This window comes from Camelus ferus, chromosome 2 (assembly GCF_009834535.1).
Source record: "Camelus ferus isolate YT-003-E chromosome 2, BCGSAC_Cfer_1.0, whole genome shotgun sequence".
Taxonomy (NCBI): Eukaryota; Metazoa; Chordata; class Mammalia; order Artiodactyla; family Camelidae; genus Camelus; species Camelus ferus.
Window position 1 is genome coordinate 102164874 of NC_045697.1, and position 13123 is coordinate 102177996.

General features: G+C 39.4%; 1 long non-coding RNA gene across 1 annotated transcript in view; it reads left to right on the top strand.

Moving 5' to 3' along the window:
• The first annotated feature begins 5323 nt into the window (after window positions 1–5323).
• Window positions 5324–13123, top strand: part of LOC116658724 — an 80437-nt gene continuing 72637 nt past the window's right edge. Inside the window, exon 1 of the long non-coding RNA XR_004314009.1 lies at window positions 5324–5552. This is a non-coding gene — a long non-coding RNA (uncharacterized LOC116658724). The remainder of the gene's footprint in view (window positions 5553–13123) is intronic.

Consider the following 13123-nt stretch of genomic DNA (forward strand, 5'->3'; position numbering starts at 1 on the left):
TTGAAGTATAGTCAGTTTACAATGTGCCAGTTTCTGGTGTACAGCATAATGCTTCAGTCATACATGAACATACATATATTCCTTTTCATTATAGGTTACTAAAAGATACTGAATATAATTCCCTGTGCTGTACAGTAGAAACTTGTTGTCTATCTTATATATAGTAGTTAGCGTCTGCAAATCTCGAACTCCCAGTTTATTCCTTCCCACCTCCTGAGTGAATCTTAGTTTTTCTCCAACATTTCATTTGCATCCCCTCGTATGTGATTTCATTTGCCTCTAGGCGGCCATCCAGAGTCCAGCCTGAAGTCGTCATTCCCCTTTTGCAAATTCTCTGCTCTTGGCTATGTTCAGACCTTCATTCTGTCTCAACTATCCCACTGCAATGGGTTTGACATTAAAAAAAAAAAAAAAGGCTGAAAAGAGCAAATCATCATGGTAATACATGTAAAATTTTTGAAGTCAAATGTTTTTTCATGGCAGCCAACATTAGTTGATCACAAACATTGCACCTGGCACTCTTCAAAATGTTTCCTATGTATTAACTCATCCATTCCTCACCTCAGTCTTTTGAGGAGATACTCCTCTTATTATCAACCCATTTTGTGAAAAAGAACAACTGAGTCCCAGAGACGTTGAAGAACATATCCAAGGCCTCACAACTGGTAAGTGGCAGAACTTGGATTTAAACCCATGTGCCCTGGCCAGTAGACCTGTGCTTTTAACCACTGTGCTCTTTCTTCTGCAGCAGTTCTCCCAGCCTCTCCCCGCTGCTCATCTCTGGGCCTAGGAAACGGCACTCACAGGCAGTCTTGGTATCCCCCCACATAGCTCATTCACTCTAGGGAAGGGGGGGGGCAACCCTACTGCGCTGATCACATTCCCCCTCCTTTGTACTTCATGGGTCAACACTCTAATTTGCTTTCCATTTTCTAGATCCTTATTGACATATCCATCTGTTGTTACCATTATTGTTACTCTTTTTTCTGTTCTTTTCATTTTGTTTTTTATCCCTTACTGTTATCAGATGGAGAAAATATCAACTCACATGTTCATCATGCCTTCTTGAACTCTAAGGCTACTTTTACTCTAGCCCTGGAAAGTGTGATTTGCATTAGGGTTCGTCAGGTGTGCCTTGTGATCTGACCCCAGCCTACTTTCCCAACCTGGGCTCCTGATTTTATGCTCCATATGTTCTAACTTATTTTTGTGTGTGTATGCCTCATGTTTTCCTGACTTGGTGTCTCATCTCTGACCATTTGAGTCTTCCCTGAAACCCAGCAGTGAACATGATCGCTCTCCCCTGTCTCAATTCCTGGAATACTTGTGGTACTTCACTAGTGCTGTGCATCATGGTTTCTCTTTTAGTGTAATCATTCCTATTCATAATCTCATTTCTTTGTTGCACAGAAGCTTCTTCTTAGTAGTTGGCAGGTCCTTTTGTAGTGGAAGAAACTTGGGCTTGAAATCAAGTACAGTTGTATTCAAATAATAATTCCAAGAGAAAGGAAGATTTAAATTTACAAATTCTCAAGAGCCACAGAAAAAGAAAAAGCACTTGGTAGGATTCAGTAACTACTGATGATGAAAAAAAATCTTGTAACAGCTAGAAAAGAGCTTTCTTAAACAATGATGGTTATAGACTAAAACTTTACAGGAAATGAAACATCATTCTTAATGGAGACAGTTTAGTTCAGACATAGTCCCTTTAAGAAAAGGAGCAAGAAGAATGCAAACCATCACTGGCATTAGATGCTGTATTACTGGACATAGTGGCTAAAACAACAGGCCTTAGTCTCTGGCATTTAGCTGTGGTCATGCAACTAAGTCTGGCCAATGACATGTGTGTGAAGGTTACCCCTTGTACCATTTGCCAGTCTGGCCCAAAAAACTTCATATGAACATCTCTCCATTCTTTTTCCTGGCCACCAGGTGATTGGAAAGATGACTTTGCAGACTGAGGAGGCACTATAAGCCTAGATCCCTGCATGACTGTGTGGAACAGAAATCTCTCCTCTCCCCTCCCCAAAGCACACTGGACACTTCTATGAGCAAAACTGACAACTTTAATAGTGCTGAACCCTTCAATTTTGGGCTCATCTGCTATAGCATTAAGGCTATCTAATACAGAAGTAGGGATGCTACCATAGCAAAACTCTGAAATAAATGGCATTGGGTTAGTGTTTACTTGTCAGGAGATGATTATTTGGTGAGTGTTGTCTACAGAAACTTAGAGGGAATGTGCCTTCTGCACCTGTAGTTTAGAAGGAGCCCAAGTTTTGATATTTGCCGTTTGTTACTGCTTGCATGGCTCTTAGCATAACTGATGCCATCTCGAGCCCTTACAGTTTCTCCTGTCCTTCTGCTGACCTCCCCCAGAGCTGTACTGTGTGGTAAATCAGTTCTCTATCATCAAATGCCTTGTGGTTAATGGATACTGGTCAGTAATCCTTAGGATCAACTGGCCTCTGTACTCTGTTAGTCCCCAATGATGAGAACCTTTGCTGACTTGTTCCTGGTTCCCACAAGACTAGTTACCCATTCATGAATCTTGACTAAGTAATTCACATCCTGTTTCCAAGCACCTGCCCCCTATACCCTAGGTTAACTGTAAATTGTCCCCATGGCCCCTCAGCAGTGTGGAGTGCAGCTGCGAACAATTCTAGATCGTTGTCCACCTGGTCCTACCCCGTGAGTAAGTAACCCTGTGACAAACTGATCCATTGATTCTACGGAGCTGCCTGCCTCATTTTTCGGTCTCAAGATGCCTTCTCAGCTCAGTGGGCACTTTTTGTTCCCTCTGCCATCAAACATTGCTTTTAGCAATGTATTATAAGAAAAGAATAAGTTCAGGAAAGAACTGGCTTATTTCTAAGAAGAAATTAAGGATCTCCGGGTGTTGGAGAAACCAGATGCTTCTGGACCTGAAACAATAGGAGATAAGACTGAAAAAGAAGAAAAAGACATCTCAATGCTTCTCATTAGCCAAAAGGATCCAGCCCTATGGCTAAGATTATATCAAGAGTATTGTTCATCTTAGCCCATGATTTAAGATATCTCAGAGGAGCTGTCACTAAGTTAGAGGCAAGGATTAATGCAAGTACACAAAGAAATTAAGAAATTTAGAATCGTGTCTCAGAAATAACTTTGGGTGCAGTTACAAATGGAGCTGACTGAAAGTGCATTAACTACAAGTCACTTAAGTTTCTAAGGGGTTTTTGTTACCAAAGTAACCCTGAGCCTGGCTTGAAAAAGCATTTGCCCGTTTCCTCTATGAAACAACCCGGCACCATTAGAAAATGTGTTACAAAGTCTGCATAGCTCTCAAGGAGGGCACACATCTCAGTGCTCACGTCAAATGTGGCTGTGGTATGTCATCACCAGGAAGAACCTTTCCAAGTGCAAAGCCAGGTACACAGAGAACAACGGACATGTGTTCTCCGGCCTGGACTTCACAGTCCTTGCCCATCAATTTCTCATTGCTGTGGACCAGTGACTGACATTTGTTTCACATTCATCTCTTTTCTTTTTTGGATGGTGGTTTTTATTGCTAATATCCTAGCCCAGCTCCACCATCATGTATGGGGCACGGCAGGGGCAGGTAACTTGTCTTCTTAGTTCCTTGATTGTCTGACCGTGAAGAACTATATTTCAACTTGGTGAGGAAACTGAGCTACATGCAGTGACAATGTGGAGAAGAGGAAAGTGTGCTCTGTGTGTGGGAATAAGGATGTACATGCGTTCTCGTGGCCAGAAGCCTGAGGTTGTGGCAGAGACTGTCAGCTGTCCAGTAAAATCCATTGTACCCTTAGTCCTGGGCACTGGGCTTTGCCCAGACTCCCTTGCAGTTAAGTGAGCCGTGTGAGTACTGATCAACAGAATGTGAGTGGGGATGATATGTCCCCCCCCCCCCTTTTAGTTCTTACTGATTAAACTTCCCACGTGTGGTCCTTTTTACTGTTTCCCTCTTCTGGTGGACTAGACTAGTGATGCCCAGGGCAACTTTGAAAACCATGTGTTGAAGGTGACAAAGGTGCTTTTGGCTTAGATTCATGAATTGTTACTGAAACCACAGTTCCAGCTGCTCGCTGCTCGAAAGCCAACACAAAGAGAGGTACATGCTGGTAGGAAGGAAAGTTTGCTTTATTCGGAGGCCAGCAACCAGGGGTGAGAAGAAGGGTGGGGGCGGACTCCTGTCCAAAGGCTAACTACCTCCCCCCTGCACCACTGCTGCTCAGTGGGCAAGAGCTTTTAAGGGGTAGTTTCAGGGGTGCACAGGCAGAGGGAGGGGGCTACATGCAGAACAGCACAGTTAGCTCTCACAGTCACCTTGAAATTGCTCATGCAACGACCTGATCAGCATCATCTTGATTGTTTTAAGTACAGTTAATCTTCAGTTCCAGGACCCGTTTGTTTTCATTTCTTTGCTGCCAGTTCTTGGAATCGTGGCAGCTCATGTCATGGCTGCAGTCTGGCCATCATGTAGTTGACTTCTTGCACCTGGTGGGGGTTTCGGTATCTATAGGACAGCTCAGGATATGGCTCAGAATATTATCTATAGCCCTTGAGGAGTAACTAAAGGTCTTTGGCTTTGCTTACTGATCAAACTATTATTATTTTGTTTTGCTTGACTATTTCCCTTTGTTTCTGTATCTTCTTATTTCTCTGATTAAATTTATTCTTTGACTGAAGTTTTTCTACAGACAGGAGTCAGGTGGAGGACATGGTGGAGGTGGGAGGGTCCGTCCTGGGAAGGCCCCGTAGAGTCCTGCTCCGTTTCAGAATGACTGTGTGAAGGATAAGCTCTGTTCCCCCACAGACCTGGAGTATTTCTGTACCATTACCTGAGTAATAAATACACTTCCTGTGTGTTAGCATCATTACACTTTGGGTCTTAAGCTGCACTAATTAATACCATGTATGATCAAGTGGATGGGCTAATGTGGCAGTAATCTCAAGCAGTGACAATACTCAAACTCAGATGGGTGGCAGCGAACAGGCTAGGTTGGTTTGGAATCATGATGACATCAGGGCCTGAGGATACAGAGATGCATCTAGTCACAAGAAGAGGGCTATCCATGGGGTCAGAAACCAAAAGAAAGAGTTAGGATTCAAGTTCATTTTCCATTCCTGGTAGAGGAATTGTGGGAAAAGCCATTTTTATCAATCAACATTGATCACTTTGCTTTAAGAGATGTTTTTAAACTACCAGGAAACAGTACTATTTTCACTTCCCTTTCTCCCTGTAGAATTCTTGAGGAAAAAAAATACGTGAGCTCCTGATCTGTTCTAGTTTTGATTTCAAGAAGAGGTACGAGGCATCTATGTCATAACGTGTCATTTTGGTGGGCTCTGTTCTAGGCACAATGAAGGACTGAGCTTGTGAAGATGCTCTGTCATGGCCTTGACACTCTTGGCACACCGGAAAGAGAATGGAGACAAATCACAGGATGCTGGAGCGTCATGCCATCTAGCTGTTTTACACAGGAGGAAGGGAAGAACGCTGGGAACGGGTGCCTCCAGTATATTGGAAGTTTTGTGAAAACCTCGAGGTAAGTAGATCAAAATAAATTATTAAAGGGTTTTAAAAATTATTACATGGTTATTACTTCTTAGGAGATCATGTTTAGCTTTAGATGTGAACAGGAACTAATACATCTCAGGAGGAATGGACAGTGGAAACTCCTATACCTTTTGTTCCAGGAGAGAGATGAGGGCTTCATTTGCTTTCCTTTTGGGTTTTCTTTATAAGCCTCTGTGAGAACCATGATCACTGCTATACAAGGTAGCCATTAGATACCTAGAAATAAACACTGTTCTGGAGCAGATTTGTTTGAAGACGCCCAACTTTCTGCTTTCTGCTGCTGGGGGACATTGCTGTTGTTTCTAAGAGGGAAAATTAGCCTGATTCTTTTAAACTAAGATTTGAATGATATAAAATTTGTTGAGCTGATGAAAGGTCATACACACACCTGCTGCTAACATTACAACAAACTGGTAATATGTCTTAATGTGAAAAAAAAAAGTTTTTAAGACTACAGCATATTAAAAAAATAAGATCACCTTCCTCCTGAGGTGTAAAGGCTAAGTTACTGATGAATTGGGAAATAGAAGTCTTTCTGTTTTGCCTTTTCTTTGAAGCATTTATCCTTCAGCTTTCAAGGACTGTTTTTACAGTTATGGTACATTTTGAACACACCCCAAAAACCTGTTTCATGAGATATGGATAATGAATGTGTACCAAAATGTCTCTGGTGTTCAGTTTTGAAATTGAGCTCTAGCTTAGAGATACTCAGCAGGAACCTGTAGTGTTGGTACCACTTCATTTTAAATTAGCGGCATTGGTTCTTAATCAACAAGAAGAGGGAAGAAACTATTTAACGTTGCTGCCTATTTTTTTCTGAACTTGTTAATTTATGTACTTATACTTTTGTTTAGTTTAAACATGCTATGTTTTCTACCTTTTAACTTAAAAGTAATTTATACACACATTTTGACATGTTGAACAAAGTCCACATACTTGTAATTTTTCATGACTATGTGACAGTCTATTTTGTTACTATATTAACAAGTAAATTATAACTGACACATAGACAATATTGAGTTGTTGGACATTTAGTTTCTTTTTTCTTTCTGTTATTAGCCACTGCTGTGAGTATATAAAATAAATTATAAAATAATAAATTATGGATTCCTCTTTTTTTTGGTTTATTTATTGAAGTATGATTGATTTACAGTGTTGTGTTAGGTTCAAGTGTACAGCAAAGTTATACATATATATTTTTTCAGATTATTTTTCATTATAGGTTATTACTAAGATATTGAATATAGTTCCCCATGCTATACAGTAGGGCCTCGTTGTTTATCTATGTTATATATAGTAGTGTATATCTGTTAATCTCAAACTCTTAATTTATCCCTCCTCCTTTTCCCCTTTGGTAACTGTATGTTTGTTTTCTGTGTCTGTGAGTCTCTTTCTGTTTTGTAAATAAGTTCATTTGTATAGTCTTGTTTTTAGATTCCACATATAAATGATATCATATGATACATTTGTCTTTTTCTGTCTAACTTACTTTGCTTCACTAGTATGGTAATCTCTAGGTCTATCCATGTTGCTGCGAATGGCATTATTCCATTCTTTTTTATGGTTGAGTTTTTTTTTTTATTGGAGTACTTTCTTCAAAATGGACATACTGAAACAAAATGTATGGGCAAATTTGTAAATTTGGAGATACATTTTTCTACTGTTTCTGAGTCAATTTACAGAGTAACTGACAATGTATGTGGTTTTTTTTTTCATTATGCCTTATCTGCTTTTCATCAACAAATGGCTTTGCCACGTTAATAATTCTGTCAGTAAAATGGTCATATTGAATGACCAAGACTCACAGGATACAATTAAAAATAAGGTTGGTTATTTCTCCTGTATCCTTTAAAGTGTATTCTATGAAACTGGTTCTTCCACTGTTCCTCTGTCAAAATCTGGGTAGACGCCATTACCTTTCTGGTCACTATTAGATAATACAAACTGTCCTCCAGTTAGTAGTTAAAATTTCGATACCAGTGCAATAATCAAAATTTCTATTCTGATTTTAAATTGGTGGTTTTACTCTTCCTCCCACCTAGGATCAGGAAAAAGGGACCGTCAGCTCCTTTCCCCCACCCCACCTCGAGCTTTACTCCTCTTCCTCCATCTTGCTGCCCAGTATTTCTGACCCCTCTCGCACTGGAACACGGGCAGGGAAAAATTAGGTAAGGGAGTAGGAGAGTTCTGACTAGACCAGCATCTTCGCAGTGGCCAAGCATTCTACTCTTGGCAGAGATTTCTCTTTGGATCTTTTTCTTGGAGGTGCTTTTGTGGCTTCTGCAAAACTTGCCCTCACCTACTATTCTCCCATTGCCCCCTCCCCACCAACTCTAGGAATGTTTGTCGTCCCCACTTCACTGCCTCTCCTTGCTGCACTGTCCGAGCAGGACTGGGGGCATCTGTTGTTTGGATTTCCCAAGGGAGAGTCAGACTTCTGTAATGTTCCGAGGGCATATCCCAGCTCTCTCAAGACCCTCTGGAGCTCTTGACTTGAAGTGGAGGGAGAGACTCCCCACCCCTTCTCCTTAGGAGTCGGGTTGATGACATGCCCACAGCTCTTTTCTACACTCCATTCTCTTTAATCACCTCCTCACACTTTTATCCCTTGGCTGTCATTGAGAGCTTTAGAATCGTGTAATCTTAAGGTGTCTCCTTTGCAAATTCTGTTTGAAGCCTCATACGTCAGCCCAGATTATGGTCTTTGTTGGTTTAGGGTGTCAGTCTAATCATCTATTTTAATATTCTGTTAGTCAGCTAAGACTCTTTCTATTATAAATGATGAAAACCCCGATACAAAACTAGCTTAAGCAAAAAGTTGATTGCTTAACTCACATTACTAAGAAGGGATGGTGTTGGCTTAGACATAGCTGGATTCAGAGCTCATCAGGACCTAGGCTTCCTCACTGTCTCTCTCTCTCCAGCTGTCCTTGTGTTGGCTTTATGTTTATTATGGGGCCTCCCAGTGCATCCAGGCTAGCCTGCTTTCCATCTGCTAGATGGTCCATATCACTTTCCAGTGCTTCTTCTTAGGTCTGTGTGCATGTTTAATGTCACAGTCACTCCCAGCTTAGCCCCATTCCGTTCCTTCTCACTCCTTCCCTGGCTGTGATCCCAGTGCACAACCATTTTATACCATTCTTATCTCACTCAAGACCACTCAGCCAGTTGTCAATTTTAAGGTCCCCTATTCTTTAACCTTGTAAGTGCAGATTGAAGAAGAAATCTTCTTCTTTATTGTTAATTTCTTTTCAAGCATAAAAAAGTTACTGGGAAATAATACATATATTGGTAAAATTTAATAATCATAACCTAGGGTACAAAAATTTAACTATATTTATTTTTCCCATAATTGGATTTATTTTCTATTTTCAGGACCTGCTATGTCTTTTGCACATAAGTAATATATTACCTTGCAGATAAACCTATAAAATATAGTTATGATGGTCTCTTTATCTTTCCTCTTCTGTATTATACAAATTTCAACATGACATATTTTACATTTTGAGAAGATAAATTAGGACTAGTTCTGAAAGGCTGCCTCTTTGCTCATATAAAAGCATATGATAATACCTATGTACACAATCATGTTTGAGTGATCTGCTATTGCAACATTATTTATTCCATCAAAAAAAAATCCTTATGTGTTAACCTAGAGTTAGTTTCTATACAGAAGAAAAAAACCCAGAGGCTTTAGTGCAAGAGAAATGGTTATGGAGAGTATCAGAGACTACGCATTACAATAACTAATAAATAAACCAGACATTATTCAGATTTAAGTATATACTGATATCGAAGAGTATGTCAAGTTTGTACCTGACTGGCATGAGGATCATGTAAGAGGTAGTGTATTTTTTTCCCCTGCTGACTACTATTAAGACTTTTCTTCTTGTTTCTCATTTTTTTTATAATTGCATTTTTTCTTCTTGTGGATATAGCACTTCATGAAAGTGTGGCTTGATGTCTCTTGAGAGTTTTGAAAAAATTCTCAGCCTTTATCTATTTAAGTATTAATTCTGCCCATTATCACTCTCCAGTCCTCCGAGGATTCCTGCTATACGTACGTGAGATGTTTTCTCTGTGTGCTGTCTGCTCCTTATATTCCTTCCTGCATCTTGCATACTTTGGCCTCTCTGCACTCCAGTCCGAGTATTTTCTTTTTGTCTACCCTCCAGTTTTCTGTTTTCTCTATTCAGCTGAGGCTAATATGCTACTAAACCTTTCTATCAAGTTAATCATTTCAGTTAATTACTTTTTTAGTTCTGAAATTTCCATTTGATTTTAAAAATATATATTAAAGATCTCTTCTGAAAGTCTCCATCTTGTTATGTGACTTCTTGAATAAGTCAGTCAGAGTTATTTTAAAGTCTTCTGAGAACTCTAATATCTAGATCTCCAATGGCCTCGTATCTATGTTTTGCTTTTGTCTGGGTCTTCAATCCTTTTCTATCTTTTTTGTACACCTGGTTATTCTTAATACTAAGTGTTGGGCATTGTGTGTGAAAATCATGAAGATAATTTGAGGATCTGCATTTTGTTATTGTCCTCTAGAAAAGATTTACATTAGTGTTTATCAGGTAATTAAGGTGAGGAAGATAACCTTCAGTTTATCTGGGGTTGAGATGATGCAAAGCAAACCATCAGTCTTTGTCAGGGTTTGTCTACTTCTGGTTTGTCCTACTCTTAGGCTATAAATTGGGGACTATAACAGAAAGCCTGTGTTGACCAGGGCCCTCTTTGATGGGTCTTGAATTGCAATGTTTGTACCTCTGATCCCAGGAGACCAACAAGTTCTGCTTAGTTTCTTAGCATTTCACATCCTACTTTGGGATTGGCAAATGCATGGAGGGAAAACATCATGTTGAACATAGGTCTCAGATTTCAGAGCCTCTTTTCTTTTTGGGACTTTGGATCCTTAAGTCATCACTGCCTTGATAATTCTCTGATGCCTTCAATCAGATTAAAACAAATCTTTTATCTGTCTTCCCTAGAGAGAGTTCACCTGAAGCAGGATTCTCACGGTTTCCAGAAGTAGTAGTCCTAAGAGGCAGCATTGCATAGTTAGGAAAATGGACTCCAGGGCTGGTCCCCTGGGTCCAGACTTCCTCTACCACTCACATGCTGAATTCTGCTGGGAATGCCATTTATTCCCTCCGTCCGTTAGTTTCTTCAGCTTAATATAAGAATAAACTAGTACCTACCTTTTAAGAGTTTTGTGAAGATAAAGCATTTAAAACAATGTCTGACATGTGGTAATTGCTCAATAAATGTCATATTAACATATCATTATCCATGATATTTGTGCTTAAAATAAATTTAAATAGTAAAGTACTCATTGAATGCATAATTGTCCTATGGTGCTGTAGTAATAAAAAAGAAAATTTCAACCTTGTTTCTGCTAAGACAGTAAAATCGAAGGCATAATGCTGATATCTACACTTATACAGGCAACAATATGAGACAATTGTTACAATCACAGCCACACCACTTAAGTAGAAGAGACAGTCTCGGAAGGTTTATGACTCCAGAAAGCACCTGGAATTAGAGAAAAACTTTTTGAAGAGAAGATGTCATAGAATGGTCAAAACTTTCTGGGTTTAAAAGTCAGTGGAATTAGTGATTCTGAAGAGAGGCTATATTACTTCTGTTGGTTAAAAGTGTTTGATATTGAAAAAAAAAAGTGATGTCTTACTTTAAAGAAAATTTCTCCAGTAGATTGTATACTTCTTAGCTGGCACTTAAAAGTTACACGATACTTAATTTGTACATTGGTTCCATTATTAGCTGTTAAGTACAAATGGCAAGAATTTCTTTTATAACACCCCGAATCTCCAAAATGTTTGCTAACTAATTGTCTGAGAGGAAAGAGGGCAAGTCAGAATTATGAAAGGGGTGGGCCTTTTTCAAACTACAAGTACCCACAATGAGTCATTGTGTTGGATATTTAAAAAAAAAAAAAAGGATGAAAATCAGTAGATTACTTCCTTTTGTCATTGAGATCAAATTTTTCTAACCGTATTGTCTTCAGAACAGACTTGCTTTTCCAGTTTAATCTCAAGGACATTTGAAAGCTACTAATGAGAACTGAAATGTTGAAAAGGAACTGACTTTTTTTGTACATCTACTTAGTGAAAAAGCATATTGTAATATTCCAGGTACAAAAGATAAGGAATATTGGCTTTTCTGCTTTGCACAACAAAACATGAGATGGCAGAAAGAAACCTAGGAACAGCCTTTACTTTAAAGTCTAAACATTTCCACAGAATGTTTAAAGCAGATTGGCTACAGAACTCTGCTGCCTTGCTGATAGCAAGGAAGAAGACTGTCACAGGTGATATTAATCAGAGCTTCCATTTTTCAAACACTCTCTTGGTGCTGGGCACCCCTCATACCTCATTTCGAATAAATCTCAAGACATTTTCACAAGGTAGTTATTCTCATCCTCATATTACAGATAAGGAAACTGCAGTTATGTGAATAAATAAGCAAGGGTTCAGACTCTGGCTCCAGAATTGATTCTCTTTCCATCCCATGCCACGTGAAAGCTTTATGACATCACTGTATAATGTCATGTTAAATGTGAAGAAAAGCTTCATGAAGTAAGAAGCAGGTTTTGCAGAGCCTCGTAGGAATTACAAAAGTGAATGGAAGTCCCTGCTCTTAGTGAATCACTGTTAAGGCGGGGATGGAACTCAGGTCATAGTACACGCAAGAAATTGTGTACCAGCGCTGTGAGAATCAGAGGACTTGTTTAAGGCTGGAGACTGAAAATCTCTTTATCAGTTGCCAGTGGACGTATTCCAGCTAAATACAGCTGAGGGCGCAAACATGTTAGAAGTGGGTTGACACAGTGAAAGGTCTATGCATGATGTTGGGTAGAGTTTTGTACTGATCTTTGCTTAAATGACCTTAGGCTCTTAGGAGTTTCTTGTGTGAAATTTGTGACATTTGCTAAGACAAATGTTTCTAATAAATCGGAAGTTCTCCCTCAGATACTATTATGGATATCACTAAAGTACCCCTCTCACCGCGTCCTTCCTTGCCTCCCCACGTTCTCCCTTCGCATGTCTCTCCCCTGCCACCATCATTTTCTTCCAGGTGTAGACCCTTTGCTCACACCTACACAAACATATTTTCTAATCAGCTTTGCTCCTAACTCCCTGCTCCAGTCCAAAAGTTTAAGAAATTCAAAGTGAACCATTCATAGGGTCATGTTGGCCTCATCGGTAAGATTTCTTTACTATGATCTTATGATGATTTAATTGTAAAAATGTTAAGAGTGAAGATCCATTCTTCCCACAAACATTAAATTTAAATGTGAAAAGTCCATTGATAGAAGTACAGAGAAATTGAGGACAAGTTCAGGGAGGTTAAAGCCATTCATATTTTAGTTATTCTCTGACCTCTCTTGCTTTGGTAGAGATGAGACAGTCACTCTAATCGCTTACTGTTTTTGACTTGTAAATTACTTTGGAGACAAAGCTTGTCTCATCTTCTCTCTTGGTTCAATCTTTTATTTCTATTGAAAAAGTACATTTA